The 18,795-nt window shown below is 44.9% G+C and overlaps 1 pseudogene across 1 annotated transcript in view; it reads right to left on the reverse strand.

Moving 5' to 3' along the window:
• LOC311139668 (voltage-dependent P/Q-type calcium channel subunit alpha-1A-like) overlaps positions 1–18,795 on the reverse strand; it is a 45,004-nt pseudogene that overhangs the window by 4,711 nt on the left and 21,498 nt on the right. Inside the window, exons 3-9 of the transcript in view lie at positions 16,116–16,230; positions 15,276–15,383; positions 13,143–13,249; positions 8,971–9,074; positions 8,343–8,478; positions 5,570–5,683; positions 1,936–1,974 (exon numbers count right to left, since the gene is read on the reverse strand). The product of the transcript in view is annotated as a voltage-dependent P/Q-type calcium channel subunit alpha-1A-like (transcript). The remainder of the gene's footprint in view (positions 1–1,935; positions 1,975–5,569; positions 5,684–8,342; positions 8,479–8,970; positions 9,075–13,142; positions 13,250–15,275; positions 15,384–16,115; positions 16,231–18,795) is intronic.

Below are 18,795 nucleotides of genomic sequence, written 5' to 3' on the forward strand. Positions count from 1 at the left end.
GACGTCATGATTCGGCCTTGTTTTTGCCAAGTTCCCAGTTGTCTTGAAAGCACCATAAATCCAGAGAATGCCAGACTTTGATGACAAAGTTTCATGACCAAATTTGCCCACAAGAAGGACCGCCGCGCCACCTTCCTGTTCAAGTGAGCACAGCACAACGGTAAGTCCAAAAATGTGTTGTTTGCTGCTGCATAAATTATGTAATATGCCAGGGAGATATGTATACTGTAGCTAAAAAAGTAATACTAAGTGTATGTTGTGTAGTAAGCTGTTAGTAGCCCATGTGCCTCATCCTAATCATTTGGTCCCTTTCCCCCTCATAACAGCCTACTGTTTTGACTTGGTGGTGCACATGTGGCCTATAGCCTGTTTTAGAGAAATGTCATAATTGAATATTGGAAGAGCTTTCATTGTCTGTTTATATGCCCGGTTTATTTATCCTATGGTTCTGACTGGGTGTACAGGGAGAATACTGTAAGAAAGGCCCATGTTCTGTATTCTGTCGCTGTACATTTCAAAAGTGCTGAACAAATAGTTATATTGACTACGTCTGTCTTAGCTCGCTCATTAATGTCTTAATCGAATTTACGGATTGCCTCTTATCCGCTCATCGTTCCCTTATGCCATAGTTTGTACCTCTCAATTGTCAATAGAAACCACATTTGTTTAAGCAAGTCAGCCATATCAGTTATGCTTTTTTAAAAGGCAGTAAATGAGGCTGAATGAACTGTTTCGCTGCCAGACAAGGCTCCGCTGATAGCCAGGTGTAGCAGTGGTAAGGATTCACTCCATGTTGCTGAAAAGAAAGCTCTGCTGTTGGGACAGCTTTATGTAGGCCCTAACAGTTTGTGGGCACCATTTGGCCCGTTATAGTGCAATTAATGTATTGTTCAGTGTTGTGTTGTATTGTGTAGTGGCTTTGCTGGCATGCATAAAACTATTACTTTTTTTGTTTGCCCCACCAAGATTTACATGCTAAAATCACCACTGGGTGTTCCTAATGTTTGGTATACTCAGTGTACATACAGTAACCAATCTTTTCAGATCAGATCTACATTAGAGGATAGGGGTCAATTTGGGTTTTAGCATTTGAGTAATCATGCCATAAAAGCACATTTGATTCGAACTGAATTGAAATCGGTTAGTGGAAGAATCAGAGCTTGAAGCTCCTACCCTGGGATCAGTCAGTCTTATGTGTCAACAGACACGGTAGTCAAAGACAAATAGGAGGGGAAGAGTACCAGCTATTGTTTGAGAGAAAAGAGAGAAATGAGAGGAAAGACACAGAAGATACACATAAATTGAAAAACTCAGAGAGAGGACAGAGAGAGAGAGGTGAAGGAGAGGGGGACATATTCAGATTCAGTCAAAATGACCCATTTTATCTAACCAAGTCAACTCAATTTGTTGAGTAGAAATGTATGTTGTTGTTGAGTAGATACATTTTGTTTACATATCAAATCAAGTTGAGTTAGCAAAGAACAATGTGTTCACTCAACTTTCAAATCAGAACCAAGAAGACAAATCAACTAAAGCAACCTAACAGTTGTGTTGACAAAAAATGTAATGTTAAGATAACTACAACTTATACATTGTCTTAACTTATGAAATCAAGTTGAATCAGCTAAGCACTATGTGTGTACTCAACTTAGAAATTAACAACCATGAAGTAAAATCAACTGAAGCAACATAACAGCTGTGTTGACAAAAAAAGTTAAAAAAGATGACTACACTGAATCAAATTGTCTGAACTTATGAAATCCAGTTGAATCAGCTAAGAATTATGTGTTTAACTGACTTAGAAATTCACAACCGTGTTAGGAGATGACATGAAGAGAGAGAGGCAGAGATGGAGACAGATAGAGAAAGAGAAAAATGGTTATCGTGAGAGAGAGAAAAAGAAAGGGGGAGAGATGGGGGAGACAGGGTACATACACTGAGGTTATTTCCACGCTGCCTCCCTTTCCTTCGCTGCTGTGTGAGCACAGAGAAGACACACACACACACACACCATAGCCACGGATTCAGCACAGGTAGAGCACACACAGACCACCGCGCAGACACACGGACAGGGAAGGAGAGAGAGATGAATACGCAAATAAAGAGTGAAGGGAGAGATGAAGAAGGTAAGGGGAGGGCGTGAAAACCGGATAACAGGGGAAGGCGTGGGCAGAGAGAGAGGGAGAAATGGAGAGGGGGATAAATGTGGGTGGGGATAACCCGAAAAGAAAGGGAGGTGAGAGGGAGGAGAGGAGAGGAGAGAGAGAACCCGGTTAGACACAAAAGCAGCGGTGAGGGGAAAAACAACACTTACCACAGTAGCGCACAGACACTGGAGGGCCAGAGACAGTGTTATAGACAGGGTCACCATGGCAACAACACTACCATCTACACCACAGTCACCATAGCAACAACACCCATCAACACCATAACACACCACGCTACTACGGCAAAAACAACAGTACAGTGAAGTACAGTGTAAAGGCACAACTCACGACACACGAGAGTACGAAAGAAGACTGGACGACACACACACATGCACACCGACAAACACACACTCTCTCAGAACATCAGGACATAGTCACACATCCACACATAGCAGCAGCACACTTAATCATATCAGAGCAAAAGCACTGTTTCAACCTGGTGACAGTTTTTGTTTCAAGATAGTAGTATTTTACTTAATATATATATTTTTAGTTTGAGCATGATAGTACACTACTAGACCACTTGAACAACACCTTCACAAATAAATATTGACCCAAAAATGACACTAGATCATTGGCAGTTGGGCATGATTTCAAATTCAAACCTGGTTGAAACAAACCCCCACATTTCAAGTCACCTTTGTAGCAAAACCATTAGAGAAGAGGGAAAGAAAGATTGATTTAGATAGAAGATAAGAACTGAGGTCGGAGAGAGAAAGAGAAAGAAAGAAGATCTTGGGCTTGACAGCGGTGATAGTTTTGAGGGCGGAAGAATGTGCATGTGTGCTGGTGTGTGTGTGTTTATGTGTGTGTGTGTGTGTACGTGTGTATGTGTATGTGTGTGTGTGTGTGTTTGTGTTTGTGTTTGTGTAGCAGCTGAAGAAGGCACAGAGTGCTCTACGACATCTACAAAATGAGTGGTGGATCTCCAAAGCACAAGAAATCCAATCTTGTGTGGACAGATATGACATGCACAACTTTTATGATGCCCTGAAGACCACCCACGGCCCAAGAAGTTGCTTTCTCTGTCCCCTCAGAAGTGCAGATGGGTCCACTCTCATAAAGGACCAAACTACAATAGTCCAGAGGTGAAGCCCTCTTAAACCAGCCGAGCCCAGTTGACTACTCAGTCCTGGAGGACCTCCCAACCCTGCCCACCATCCAGAGCCTTGATCTCCCACCCACCTTTTCTGAGGTCTGCACCGCCATCAGGTCACTGAAGAATAACAAAACAGAGCAGTTTGCCTGTTCATCTCTGAGATATGGAGACAAGAGAGCATCCCCCATCAATGGAGGGATGCAAACATTGTCACCATATACAAAAACAAGGGGGACAAATCCAACTGCGGCAACAGCAGGGGAATATCAAACCTTCCAGTTGCTGTCAAAGTCCTGGCGAAGGTCATGCACCACAGACTCATCGACACCATCACTGAAGATCTGCTACCGGAGTCCCAGTGCGGATTCAGAAAGAACAGAAGCATGGTGGACATGATCTTCAGTACACACCAACTGCAGGAAAGGTGCAGTGAACAGACACAAGACCTGTTCATGGCCTTTCTGGATCTCTCCAAAGCCTTTGACACAGTACACTGTGAACTCCTTTGGAAGGTCCTCCTGCAGTATGGCTGCACTGGGAAATTTGTGAACGTCCTGTGTCAGTTCCATGAGGGGATGGTGGCCAGAGTAAGAATAGGCGGTCAGGAGTCTGAACCATTTTGGAGTTGGTACTTGTGTGAGGCAAAGGTGTGTGCTTGCGCCGGTCCTATTCAATGTCTTCCTTCTGTGTGTCACAACAGTCCTGCACAAGGACATGGAAACAGAGAGTGGTGTGACCCTGGACTTCAGATTGGACAGGAACTTCTCCAACATTAGGAAGCTCCAAGCTGCCATAAACCTCAAATCTTAACACGTACTTGAGCTCCAGTACACGCATGATTGCACTCTTGTGGCACATACCCCAGAAGCTCTACAAGCCACGCTCACAGCAGCTGTGAGAGCATACAGCATAATGGGGCTGTCTGTTAACATCCCAAAAACAGAGGTCCTATGTCAGTGGTCATCTGATCCTCCGTCTGAAACACCTGCATTCTCCATCTCAGACACCTCACTTGCCATTGTATCACATTTTAAATATCTTGGAAGCATCCCCTCGACCAGGATATCCAGAATCGGGTCAAACAGACCTTGTCATCTTTTGGATGGCTAAGGAAGAGGGTTTTTAACAGCAACCTGCACCTCCACACCAAAGTTGCAGTCTACCAGGCAGTGTGTGTATCTACCATCCTTTATGGATGTGAAACATGTACAGTCTACAGCCGACGCTTAAAACAACTGGAGTCCTTTCACATACAATGCCTTGAACGCACGTTGAAAGTGACCTGGTAGGACCGTGTTCTGCACTCAGAGATCCTACAGAGAACCAATTGCATGAGCATTGAGGCGTCCATCACACACCACCAGCTTAGATGGCTCGGCCATGCCATCCGGATGCCAGAGGATAGCCTACCACAAAGATGCTGTACGGACAGCTACAACTGGGCTGTCGCTCTGCAGGTGGGCAGAAAAAGTGGCTAAAGGACTAACTGAAGACATCACTAAAGAAGTGTGGGATAAACCCTGCCTCCCTCCAGACTGTTGCTGTGGACTGTTCCACCTGGCATGGCCTCTGTCATCAAGGAGTGCAGTTGGACTGAACGTAGACCATGTCTGCACTGGCTTCAACGGGACAGGCCTTTGTGTGCTCTCTCTGTGGCAGACAGTGTGTATCCCGCATCGGATTATACAGTCATCAGCGAACCCACAAGCTGTAGTGGAAGTCATCATCGGATACGATGGACTACCTTAAGCAAAGTGTGTGTGACAGCATAGCAGAGATGACTTGGTATTGGATGAGAAGGGACAACCACAGTAACACACCTCCATGCAGTAGGGGATGAGTGGAGAGGAGGAGGAGAGGAGAGGAGGAGGAGAGGAAGAGAGGAGTGTTGGGGTGTTTGGTATGGTAGTCTATAAGACTTACCTGTAAGTCTTTCTGGCAAACATCCTATAGGCGATATTTCATCAGCATAGAAAGGGTAGCTACCGTCAAAATGCATGATATCACTTCAAACACCATGCATTTATAAAAAAAACTAAATGCTTAAAAGTATCACAATGTGTGTCCATTTTCACCAATGTTTTATAGTATTTCAGTGTAACTTGTTCAGTTGTGATGCACTGTGTTGGATTATAAATAGTCTGTCTCTAGTCTCTGTGTGTCTCTAGTCATGTAGCTTATCGTGGAGATTGAGTCAAGGAGATGGAAAGATAGAGGGAGCGAGAGAGGGAGGGAAGGAGGAGAGGAAATGAGGGGTGCTCACTTGGTTGTCGCCTGGAAGGCGTGGCATGGAAGCGGCCCTTCCGTGGCCTTCCATTGGATGAAAGTGCTCGGTATCCGAGTAACCGTCACGCCCCATCTCTCTCATCTCTACCGTCTGCAAAATAGAGTGAGAGCAGGCGTGACTGTGATGAAGGAATACGATGGGGGACAATGGTGTGTTTGTCATCCTTTATCCCATGTGAGTGTGGGTGAGTGTAGTGTGTACAGCAAAGGAGGTTGGTAGGACCTTAATTGGGGAGGATGGGCTCGTGTTAATGGTTGGAGTGGAATTAATGGAACGGTATCAAATACATCAAACACATGGTTTCCATGTGTTTAATGACATTCCATTTGCTCTGTTCCAGCCATTATTATGAGCCGTCCTCCCCTCAGCAGCCTCCTGTGGTGTACAGTAGCATGTAGTGTAGTGTTGGGGGACTGGGGTTTTGTGCCTGGGAAATGGGGACGGGGTAAGGTTTAAGGCTAGGTTTAGATCTAGGGCGAGGGGCTAGGGCTGTGGTCTAGGAGCTAGGGCTTGGACCTGGACTTGGATCAAAAGCGGGAACTGCTGAGGCTGAGGCTGAGGCTGAGGCAGGGGGCTTCGGTGCAGAGGACTTGGGGATAGAGGGCTTGGGGGCTGAGGGTTTGGGGGCTGAGGGCTTGGGGGCTGAGGGCTTGGTCCGTGCTATCCGGTATCCTTGGGACATCCCTACCCCATTGAATTTGAAATGTAACCTCTAAAAGTCTAAGCTAACATATGGAATTGTTTTAAGATGGTCATACCATGGATCGTTTAGCTATTTGATTTAGGTTGTTTTGAACCCCTTTAGGTACATACAAAAAAATATAGATATATTTGATAAAATGTAGAATTTGCCCTTTACTACTATAGACTATAGAAACGCATTGAATAACACATTCATAAATGTCAAAACAGACAGCCAATAAAGTGTCTGTAATGGGTGGCTATATGAAGAATCTCAAATATATTTTGATTTGTTTAACACTTTTTTGGTTACTACATGATTCCATATGTGTTATTTCATAGTTTTGATGTCTTCACTATTATTCTACAATGTAAAAAATACTAAAAATAAAGAAAAACTCTTGAATGAGTAGGTGCGTCCAAACTTTTGACTGGTACTGTATATATATATATATTTACCCAAAAATATATGGGCGATTGGAAATGATGCAGACAATTACACTGATGGAAGCTACAATCTATCTGCAATATTAAAGCTGATCTACCCCCTAAAAATAAAAATAAATAAAAATGATAATAAAAATAAAAAAATAAAAAAATAAACGGTTATTGTGCTGACGTTGCTTCCAGAAGCAGTTTGGAACTCATTGCAACTGAGGACAGACGAGTTTTATGCGCTAAGCGCTTCAGCACTTGGTGGTCCCATTCTGTGAGCTTGTGTGGCATACCACTTTGCGGCTGAGCCATTGTTGATCCTAGACATTTCCACTTCACAATTACAGCACTTACAGTTGACTGGGGCAGCTCTAGCAGGGTAGAAATTTTATGAACTGACTTGTTGGAAAGGTGGCATCTTATGACGGTGCCACGTTGAAAGTCACTGAGCTCTTCAGTAAGGCCATTCTACTGCCAATGATTGGCTATGGAGATTGCATGGCTGTTTGTTTGATTTTTTACACCTGTCAGCAATGGGTTTGGCTGAAATAGCCGAATCCACAAATTTGAAGAGGTGTCCACAAACTTTTGTATATATAGCATACTTCCATATTTCGATTCCTTTTTTAAACTGGTACAGGGTCACTTTCAGACGAGTCCCGTGACACTTGTGGGTGTCGTAGAGCAAAACGGAGAACACCATCATTTGGATGCTACAGACGTTTTCGTGAGGAGACCGATTTTCGGGATTTCTCCTGGTCTGACAAACATTGCTGTAGTTCTGCCACTTTCCACAGCAGATGCAGAATGCCGACCTAGCCATATGTGGTGGATTGAGATGCAGCCGATACAAAAAAACAGATATCTCTATCTTAAACAGACTGATTTTGATTTTGATTGTAATATGTTATTTAGGGCTTGGGGGATGAGGGCTTGGGGGCTGAGGGCTTGGGGGATGAGGGCTTAGAGGCTGAGGGCCTGGGGGCTGAGGGCTTGGGGATAGATGGGTATGGGATGTGAATGGTGGGAGGGTTTAAGGCAGGCATAGCCAATCAGGGCAGGTTATAGGGAAACCAACATGTTCACATTTTCCCAATAACTAACTCTAACTCCTGCCATTAGATGCCATTAGATTAATGTGCTGTATTGCTTACACCTATACACCTTTCAGATCTGTCCAAGTGCCTATGGGGGGGGGGGGAGCTATAGGGACCATATGGAATTGGACAACAGGCAGGAATAAAACAGAGCCAATGGTAACTGTTTACGAGTTGATTCAACAATGGATTCCCTAAATATCCTGTAAGTGAAGAGCACCAGGACACTAGATCTATATGAACCAGTCCAATGCAAATATGTGGATGTTCAGACTAACAACATGAAACATGAATAACATGAAAGAAAATCATTATTTCATGTTTACTTGGAACCATTTCTTAGTGTGTTCTTGTGTGCAATGACATACTGTACATGTGGCATGCATGTACTGTATTGATCTCTATTTGTGCGTATGTGTGTGCGAGTATATACCCTTATGAGTTATGTCTGTTGTCCAGGGAATCCTCTGGATGCTGGTGTGTGTGTGTGTGTGTGTATGTATGTGTATGTGTGCGCGCCTGTGTGTATGTGTTACCTGTGAGTTATGCCTGCTGTCCAGGCCGTCCTCAGAGTGCTGTCTCTCAGGGCTCCAGCTGCCTACTCTCTGGGACATCTCCTGAGCCCGCACTGTCACCCACGACTGGCTCCCTGGAACCCCCCCCTCCACCGGTCTACAACACACAGACAGTCAGACAGGCCCCTCGCATGCATACAAACACCACCTCCCTTCACCGGTCTACAACACACACACAGTCAGACCCCATATATACACACGGATAGACAGACACGCACACACTCACGCATGTATGCATACACACAAACCAGGCACCCATATACATCACCTTCATCAGACCCATGCATTCAGCGCTTGTATGAGGCTAACTGAATGCACTCATTCACTCATCCCCACAAACCCATACACCAGCCTTTCTGAACACACACATGCACATACACACACAGGTCCTCTACACGTGAGGCGTGTCCGCCCAGCGTGCCGTCCTGCTCCTCCTTCTCGTGGACGACACTCCACCTGTGGAGCCACTACCCATCCTCCCTCTGGCTGCAGAGAAAGAGGGAGAGAGAAAACAGAGAGAGAGAGGGAGAGGACAGAGAGAGAGACCCAGAGAGAGAGGCGGAGGAGGGGGGGACAGGGGTCTACTCACAGGCTGTTGACGGGGTCTGCTGGCTGGGTAGGAGGGAGGCTGAGAGGCCCGTCCTGGATGGGAGAGGGCGGCTCCACGCGCTGAAACGGTAATGTCGTTCGATTCTGTGTGAGATACAACATGGCCACCGGCTTTAAGGCAGACATACAGGAAATGGGGAAGGTGGGGAAGAAAGTGAGTTCAGAGCAGGTCACAGCATCCAGGGGGGAGGAGGGGTTTCAGTCAGCAGGGGCTGACTGAGCCAGAGCGCATTCTGGGAGGGGAGTTAGAGCCCTGCTGTAAATGTGAGAATGGAAGGTTCATGCCAATTAATCATCTACTTCCAGGTCACCATGAATTAAGGGCATTAACCAGGGCCATAGGCACTGTATATGACCTACAGTATACAGTACTTAGCTATGGATGTGGAAGTGTTCAGTTGGATGCTACAAAGAGGTCTGGATTTGTATGGCATTAATTAAGGTCTTTGTCTACAGTATTTTTTATCTGATCAGACAATTTGCATGTTGCTCAAAGGAACAAATCTCAAATGACACACTATTTCTGTTTTTCACCTAGGCTCTGATTCAAAAGAAGTGCACTGTAACATGAAAAGGGTGCCATTTAATACACAACCCATTCGACAGGATCGACAGTGTTTACCTCGTGACCGAATTGGATTTCAACCTTGACTTTTGACCTTTGACCCTCATTTGACCTCGAGCAGCCAAATGGTCACTATCGGCAACCAGGAAATGAGAGTCGGTGGGTGCAGTTTGAGCCAGTCCAACAACCCATTAGAGCGGTAGAACAGCAAGACCAGGGAGGGAATAAGGAAGAGTTGAACAAGGCAGAACATCAGTGCAAAACCAATGGACAGATCCATCAGGAAGAGAACATTCCAAGTCTCTGCTGAAAACAGATGTTGACACATAGGGAGAATTGGCAGGAAAGAATATAAAAAGGATGATAGAGAAAGGACGACAGGAGGAGAGGATGAGAAAAGGAAAGAATAGAGGTAGAAGTCCATGTGAGCGAAGATCGAGAGAGAGAAAGTGGACACAAGGAGGGATAGAGGAGGGATGAAAAAGAGAGAGGAAGACGAGGACTGAGAGAAGATCTGTTGGGAATGTACAGTACACTCTTAGAAAAAAGGGTTCCAAAGGGTTCTTTGGATGTCCCCATAGGAAAACCATTTTTGGTTCCAGGTAGAATCCTTTTGGGTTCCAGGCAGAACCCTCTGTAGAAAGGGCTGTACCTTGAACCAAAAAGGGTTCATCAAATGGTTCTCCTATGAGGACAGCTGAAGGACCCTTTTAGGTTCTAGATAGCACATGTTTTTCTTAGTGTAGGTGAAATGCATGTTGGGAGTAAGTGTATTCAAATGACCACATACAGTGTCATTCAGTTATTACACATCCACTTAAAACTGACCAACTGCTACTTTTATGTTTGTAAGATAACTGGGCAAAATGTTGTTGGGCCGCATTTGGCTTCCAGCTGTGGGCCGCTCCTGGGCCAGTATATGCTTGCTAGCTGGAATGGATTATCAATGGTAAGTAGCTGTGTTGGTTTAAGGATTTCACGAGCCATGGAGGGTCAACGTTTTAAGTGGATGCATCACAAACGTTCCAGGTCATACAAGGAAATAGCACACAAATGTTTTTACAAAAGTAATTTTGACAAACATTCCAAACAATATTTGTCCAATCGTCATTTCTAAACACTTGGAACAGTTCTTGTCCGAACCTGAAATGTTTGAAGCAAGGTTATCCCCATTCTCCGTCCCACATCATGACAAACCACATGCTTATCTATGGCAGCAAGCTCTACCTGGAATCATGCAGGGAAAAAACTCTCATCACTAGGATAGATGCTACCCTTCACTATGTCTCTCCTTATCTAACACTATGGTAATAATATTGTCTGAGATAAGATAATGCAATGGTGCAAGAGGGAGGGAAGTCCACTCCTCTGCTCCTGTCCTTCTGTAAGCAAGTAGCAGCAGGGGAGGGGAGGGAAGGAGGGGAAGGGAGGTGAGGGTGCAAGGGGGAGGAGAGTGAGGGACATCTCAGTAAGAGGGGGTGTAGAGAGGGGTACAGGGGAGAGGGGAGAGGGTGTGTAGGGGTAAAGGGTTGGAGAGCAGACATTGGCTGGAGAGCAGGATGGGTGGTGCAGTGCTCATGGCAACGATTGGATGAGGATGTTGCATTGACATCATCAATTATCGTCATCGGGCTGTGACATGTCATGTGAGCATGCTGAAGAGTCTGAAAAGCTTGATAACATTCATTGCCCAAGAAACTCCAGTGTGTGAGTGTTTGTGCTCCATACATGTTTGTGGTCATGGGTAAGTACACCTTGGGAGCATTAGAATAAAAGCACAAGGACCAGCTGGGTGGTATGGTTGTGGTTGTGAATGAAGACCAAGCCTATGACATGGTCACGGTCAAATGTCCAATGACTTGGACTTGTAAGTATTGGGTGACCAACTCTTGAATCTTCTCAGCTTGTCTTATGAGTCTTCAATTGTAGTTTTACAGGTGATAGAGGGTGGTTTCTATAGTTGTTTACGTGGTATCCTTCTTAAATAGCTCCATCATGTTCCTGAGGAGTTCCTGTGACTTCTACAATCAAACTATCCCCTGACTCATATTGTAGGTCCCATCCAACCAACTCTTCAAAAAGCATGTGTGTATACAAATCTATACACATGGCTAAGGCATGTATGAGGTCAGTTTCTAAAGCTCAGACAGAGCCAGACTCTCTCAACTAACTCCTAGTTCTTTCAATATTCTGCCTCTCTCACGCCCTTCACATCATGTGTCAGAGCCAAAGAGTTGACTGGGAGGCTAAGATTATTATTTTTTACTTCAAATTTAGTGACTATCCCTTCAAGACCAACCTCTTCCTTGTGCTATCCTACAAGGAAGGAATGCTGGATGGCAGCAATGAAGTCATGGGGAATTGATATGGCTGAGAGTTGTGTATAGAGAGTGGTGGCAGGTGGCAATAGCAGAGCAGGGAAAGTGGTATGCTTAGAGTGCAGTGAGAGAGAAGGAGTAGGAGGAGTGGAGGAGTAGGACTCTGTCTGTAAAATAGGGAACCGTGTGTATGTGTGTGCGTGAGAAATACAAATAAAACAAAATAAAACAATCTCCGTAATTTAAAACGTCATCTTTTACTTTACAGTTAAAACATTTCTGAAATAGCTTCACATGTGACTACATAAACACAAGATGCTTTGTATTGGTTGTATATGCATTCTCTCTGTCTACAGGGAATGGGGGCTACTGTGCAATGCTACAGTCCAGGGTATAGGGCAACAGTCCAAGGCCAGGGTGTGGCTACAGGCTTGGGAAGACTAGCATCATCATCATCATCATCATCATCATCATCATCATCATCACTAGCAGTGGATTCACAGCCAGGGAGAGGGAGGATAAAGAGGAACAGGCTTAGGTGAGCAATGTACATTAACGTCATACAGTGTTCGCCATCCAGAGCTGTGACAAAGACACCCAGCCCAGACCAATTCAAAGATTCTCTATAGCAAGAAAAGTGCTTCTTCTTTAGAAATAATTGTGATTCAGAATTATATAATTGTGCTTGAAATATAATCTGATGGTTCTGTGTGTAGATGCTCTAGCAATAATCTAATCTAATGTAAGCCAAATGAGAACTTGTTCTCAACTGGCCTACCTGGTTAAATAAAGGTGAAATAATAATAATAATAATAATAATAATAATAATAATAATAATAATAATAATAATAATAATAATAATACAACATAGGCCAGCAGTGACATACTTTGTCCACCAGAGGGCCTCACAGATTAAAGTTTCATACCTTAAACCCTGACTAACTGCAGAGATAGAGAGGCAGGAAGGGAGGATGGAAGGATGCAGAGAGACAAGGCTAGAGTGGGTAAACCCAGTGGCAGTGGTTCTCTAACCTTTGACCACTAACCTTTAGCCAGGTGAGGTCAATGATAACAAGTGACCTTACAATAACAACATAGTAAGTAAAGGCTATAGTAAGACTGGGGGTGGGTGTGGTTATGGGTTGTCACAGCTCTGCTTTGACCCCTGTACTAACAGCACAGCAGTATTTCTAGTCAGTTTGACTCTGCCCTCAGTCAGTCTGCATTGTCTGAAGGTTTGGAGATGGTTCCTAGGGACAGTAGTTGTACCTGCTCCGCCTCTAGCCTCGCCTGAGAGCGTTTGGCCTTGCTCTGCCTGTAGTACTCCATGATCATCATGGCAGCGTAGATCTTCCCCACCGTCAGGTCTGTTGCTGCTGAGAGAGGGACAAGTTACCCTGCACGATTAGACCACTTCGTATGGGACCCTGAGCGAGAGGGATGGGAGTAGAGGGGACGAGACATGCACACAGATAGAGAGACACACACACTTGTACACACACAGACGTACACACACTCTCACAGACGAATACACACACATATACACGAACACAGAGCTGATAGTCTTTTCACAAACAGACTCGGACTAAAAAATGATAATGTGTCACATTTTCGCTTTCTCTGTGTAACTGTAGTCTTTCTTTGTTTAGATCTTTTCTAGCAATATCTGTATTTCTAGCACTACTGATTGGTGGTCTTCAATCAAAAGACAAGACTCAAGACCACTTCATTGTGTAGATGGGGGACCTGGCAGAGGACTGGTCAGTACCAACAGAACTACTGGGGCTGTTTTGATGCTTTTTTGGCATTCTGATGCTGGACCAATGGTTCCCTGAATTTGAACCTTGCAGTTTGTTATCTCCAAACAGATAAACACAACAGAGCTTCAGAATAGAAAAAAGTGTGAAAACAGTCTTTGGAAGAGAGTCATTTCCAGGTTTCAACAGCAGATCACATCTTCACAATAAAAGGGCATAAAGTCCAGTTCACAAGTATTGTGCTATTGGTCAGTTCTGTACACCATTCACCAGCATGCTAAATTACCACACATTTTATTTCAATTTGGTGTGAACGTTATTAGCAGGGCACAGAAGCCTGTGCATTCTGGTAAAGATTAGGTACAATTAGCAATCTGGTGAGTAGCTACACCGAACCTGGACCAGATGCCTTTACCTATACTGTAAATCATGCTTCCTTTCATATAATAGACATCTAATATCTACATAGCAACTAGTACTTTGGCACTTGTGCATTCCTTCTAGTCCTGTATGTATTCCCCAGACATGCACAGCAGCCGTGTTCTGACCTACTGTACTACTAACTAAACCCCTGGAGTGTTCTGACCTACTGTACTACTAACTAAACCCCTGGAGTGTTCTGACCTACTGTACTACTAACTCAACCCCTGGAGTGTTCTGACCTACTGTACTACTAACTAAACCCCTGGAGTGTTCTGACCTACTGTACTACTAACTAAACCCCTGGAGTGTTCTGACCTACTGTACTACTAACTAAACCCCTGGAGTGTTCTGACCTACTGTACTACTAACTAAACCCCTGGAGTGTTCTGACCTACTGTACTATTAACTAAACCCCTGGAGTGTTCTGACCTACTGTACTACTAACTAAACCCCTGGAGTGTTCTGACCTACTGTACTACTAACTAAACCCCTGGAGTGTTCTGACCTACTGTACTACTAACTAAACCCCTGGAGTGTTCTGACCTACTGTACTACTAACTAAACCCCTGGAGTGTTCTACCCTAGAGTAGTACTGTATGAACTAAACCCCTGGAGTGAAAAGACTACTATAGAGAGTTGGTCTATAGAGAGGCACCCCCTGATCTCAGGCACAGAGCTGGGCAGACAGCCTGCTGGTATTGGGTCTGCTGGAGGTGTGACCCGGAATCACTAGCTGTTGGAATTGTTGCATTGGGGCTTTAGGAGGAGGCCTACTGTGTACAGTTGTTGGGTTGGGTGGAGGTGTGATATGGGTGCTAGAAAAGAGGTCTGTATGGCTGTGTGAGGACTGGTTCTGGGGGTGGTGGATGGTGGATGGGGTACACGGCCTGCTGTAGGAAAATGGGGCTAGGGCTGGTGGAGGTATATGGAGGCTGGAGATGGAGGTCTAAAATGAGGTGTGGCATCTTGGAGGATCGGACTGGTGGGAATCATGGGATCCTGTGTGTGTTGGTATGTGTCTATGTGTACATAATAAGCATAAGTGTGTGTGTTTTTTTGTGTGTGTGTGTGTGTGTGTGTAGGGAGCTGTGCCTGCTTTATCAGAGGGTGCAGCAGTGAAGGAGACTGGTTGAGAGAAGCTGTCCTCAGGTGGCGTGAAGAAGTAGACAGACACTGGCATCGCGTTGCAGAGGCGTCGCGGTCCAAACACACTGCAACTTACACTTATGTGGCGTGACTAAGAGGTCCAGGGTCTTCTGGGAGAGATTGGGCCAAATCGCCATCATCTCTTTCCTCAGCTCTGCATCCATCTGGTGTTTGTCCACACCTCCTACACACACGCAATGACACACACACACAGGCACACACACACACACACACACACATATGCACCAAGGTACACACACAGACATGTGTACCCGCATATACACACACACACATATAATAGCAACACACACACATAAACACACACATTCACATGCACATCGATACAAATAATAACAGAGCCATAGAGGCACAAACATGAAAACACACACAAGCACACAGACACAAGAGAATTGGTTTGTTAATAGAGGTGAGCTTTGACTCCCAGTTTAAATGTATAGTATGGATGACCCATGTAACTCAACTGAAGTGAACAGCAACACAATGACATTGTGATTAAATAGTTAGTATGTCTGGCCATCTTCAGTTTGATTGGGCCAACCAAATAAAGTGGGACTCAATTACATTGAAACTATTACTGTTATTTCACATAAGAACTCTACAAAGTCTACAAAAAAGAGCTGTAGCCTATTTGAAACGCTATTACACTGAAACTATGGCTAGTAGTGCACATCACATTTTATTGTTTAATAAGAACTATACAAACTCTATAGAAAAAGAGCTGTACTTAGGATACAGTGGGAGAAGCAGAGGTACCGATGTAGGTCTCAGGGACAGCAGGGTACACACGATACACAACCACCTTACAGTAGCAGACTGCACTGCTCTGTTCTAGGGAAGACAAGAAACAGGGGGAAGAGATGGTGAAAAAGGCAAGCAGGAAAGAGGGGTTCCAAACCTTCCGTACCCTTGGCGATCTTGATGTCCAGCGCTGTGCGGATCAGGGCCATCAGGGTGGAGTTGAAGTGGACCGAGTTGTCGTCGGCGACCGGGAGGTCCATCCGCAGCAGCCTCTGTTGGAAAGAGCCAATCGGGGGAAGGTGGGTGAGTAAAAAGGGTGTGTGTCCCAGGAAGTGGTGGTGTAGGTGTGTTCTGAACCTCCAGGTGAGGAGACAGGGAGAGGGGGAAAAGAGGAAAGGGAGCTCTGTCGTTTTTTGTAGCAGGTTCTATGAGTCTGTCTGTCTATCTGTACTTCTGTCTGTCAACGTCAACTACATAATGTGTCATTGACATTGCTACACAGGTTATGGCAGATGTTCGGCAGCTGAGTTGTTATTAGGTACGTTCAGTACCAAATAGATATAAACATTGATATTTCAGTCATTTGACCCTTTCATAGCGGTGGCAAATGATACCATGATTTCTTTACAGCCTGTGAGAGCCAAAGGGTTAAAAAGGTTAATATTATACTATCACTACTGATTATTAGGAGTTGGTTGGTTCCTCTTGTGGGTGTTACGTTGTTCATGTCTGTACACAGATATGAATAACAGTCCTTGTTGTGTTACTTAGGAGGACCTCACAGGTTCAGTAGTGTCACAGCATTATTTATACCTTCTCTGATAGCTGGTGTAGGATGAAGCTAGACTCTGATCAAATGTCAGCTTTGTGCATTTTCCCCTTGAATGGTTTAGTTCAGGATTATGGGAGATTAATCTGATTCTAAATCAGTAAGATCAGACAGCTGGCTGCCACTAACAGAGCTCCCCCTAGTGGATTGGAGGTTCACAAAGTTTAACAGAGACCAGGCCATAAAGCGATAAACCAAAACTGAGGGACATGGTAGGGGAAAGTCATCGTTTTCATTTATCCTTTATCCACCTTCTGGTCTTGTCAATATAAGAGAAATGGACACAAGCCAACACACACACACACACACACATGCACAGACAACACACACAGACAACGTGACGTAAGTGTGTGTGAGACAGGCTCGCGGTAACCGTTGTCATGGCGACATCCCAGACATGCAGCAAGACCATGCCAACCACTCCGTTCACCCACCCCAAAACCCTGTGATACATACCCCCATTCTTCCCTGCTTCCCCCCCATGCAACATGCAGTGCACATACATATGTCTCACAGGACAAGCAGCTGCACAGCCGTACACAGAAAGCATCCTCTGTGTGGTTGAATAATATAATAATGTTTATCTGTTTGGGTTTAGTAGTGGTTATTGGCAGGAGGATATAACATCATTGAAACTACATGTGCTACATCTATAGTAGATATTAGATGAAGGGCTATTATTGTTATACAGAGACAATAGAGTTGTAAAGCTCTATTCAGATCCTCTGATCTCTCAGTGAATAATGGGTGCAGGGCCTGACAAGGTTAATAGGTGAGAACAGAATTCAGCGGACCAAGGTAATCTAAGAAAATCAAGATGGCTGCCGTGGCAGCCATTTTTGAAAGGTAAGATGGGCTGAGGTTGTAGGTTAGGCTACCTTAGGCCTGAGGAGGGCTATACGATAAAGGGGTGGGAAAGACATACATCTCGTTATCAGAAAATAATTGAAAAGAGGGGGGGGGAGTTGTGAGTGGCGTTTTAGAGACCTTTTTCAAATTTAAAGAGGGGAGAAGTTGGAGAATGAGAAGAGGTTGGAGGATGAGAGAGAAAAAAAGATGGCTGAGAGAGATGAACAGCGAGAGATAAGAAAAAGAGGTCGAAAGAAGAAGAAAATTATAGAATAAAAGAAAGATCTACCACCACACAAGCTGGCCAAGTCCGTAACACAGCAGTCCTGCCTGAAGACGTCTGTCTGTCTGTCTCTACAGAACAGAGAAGAGTGGGGGAGAGAATTGAACACTATACATACAGGGGCCATTGTTCTGTGATTCAGAGGTGAAGGTCAAGGGTGAGGGTTTTGACCTCTCTCATTGGGCAGGAAGGTAGTGATGGTGGGTGGGGGACAGGGGACAGGTGAAGGGCGAGAAGGGGGGTCTGTGGGTTTTTAAGGTCTTCACCTACAGATGACAGTTTACACAGGGAAAGGGGAGAGGATAGGTATTTTCAAAGACTTGACTGTTGCTATGGCTACCAACAGACACAGTAGATGGTGGTGGTGGAGGAAGGAAGGTTAGAGGTTAAAGTCTGAGGGGTTGATTATATTACAGAGGACACTTCAGGAGGAAGGCTGTTAGGACTGAGGGACAAAACGGAGGGTGGAGAAGAAGGAATGAGAGAAAATACAGGATAAAGCAGAGAGATGAGGCAGGGAGAGGAGAGATGAGCTGAGCTGATAGGAATGAATGAACAGAGGACAGAAAGGCAGAGAGAGGGATGGAGAGAGGCAAGGAGAAATATAGGGAGAAATAGAAAGAGAGAGAGATGGCGAAGTGAAGGATAGAAAGAGAGAGAGAGAGACGTGGAGAGATGGACGATAGAGATCGAGGGAGAGTTAAAGATTAGCAGAGATGTAGGTAGGGAGAGCAGCTGGGAGGATAAGGAGGGTTTGGGGACAGTCATTTCTGGCGGTAGAGAGATCTCCTGTGCCTACAGGCTGTTCTGCTGGCTGCCCCTGAGGCTCACAGCGATCTGCCTACGAAGGGACACGTGTGTCATAAGGGTGTCATA

The sequence above is a fragment of the Coregonus lavaretus genome, assembly GCF_964263955.1.
Source record: "Coregonus lavaretus genome assembly, chromosome: 2".
Classification (NCBI taxonomy): Eukaryota; Metazoa; Chordata; class Actinopteri; order Salmoniformes; family Salmonidae; genus Coregonus; species Coregonus lavaretus.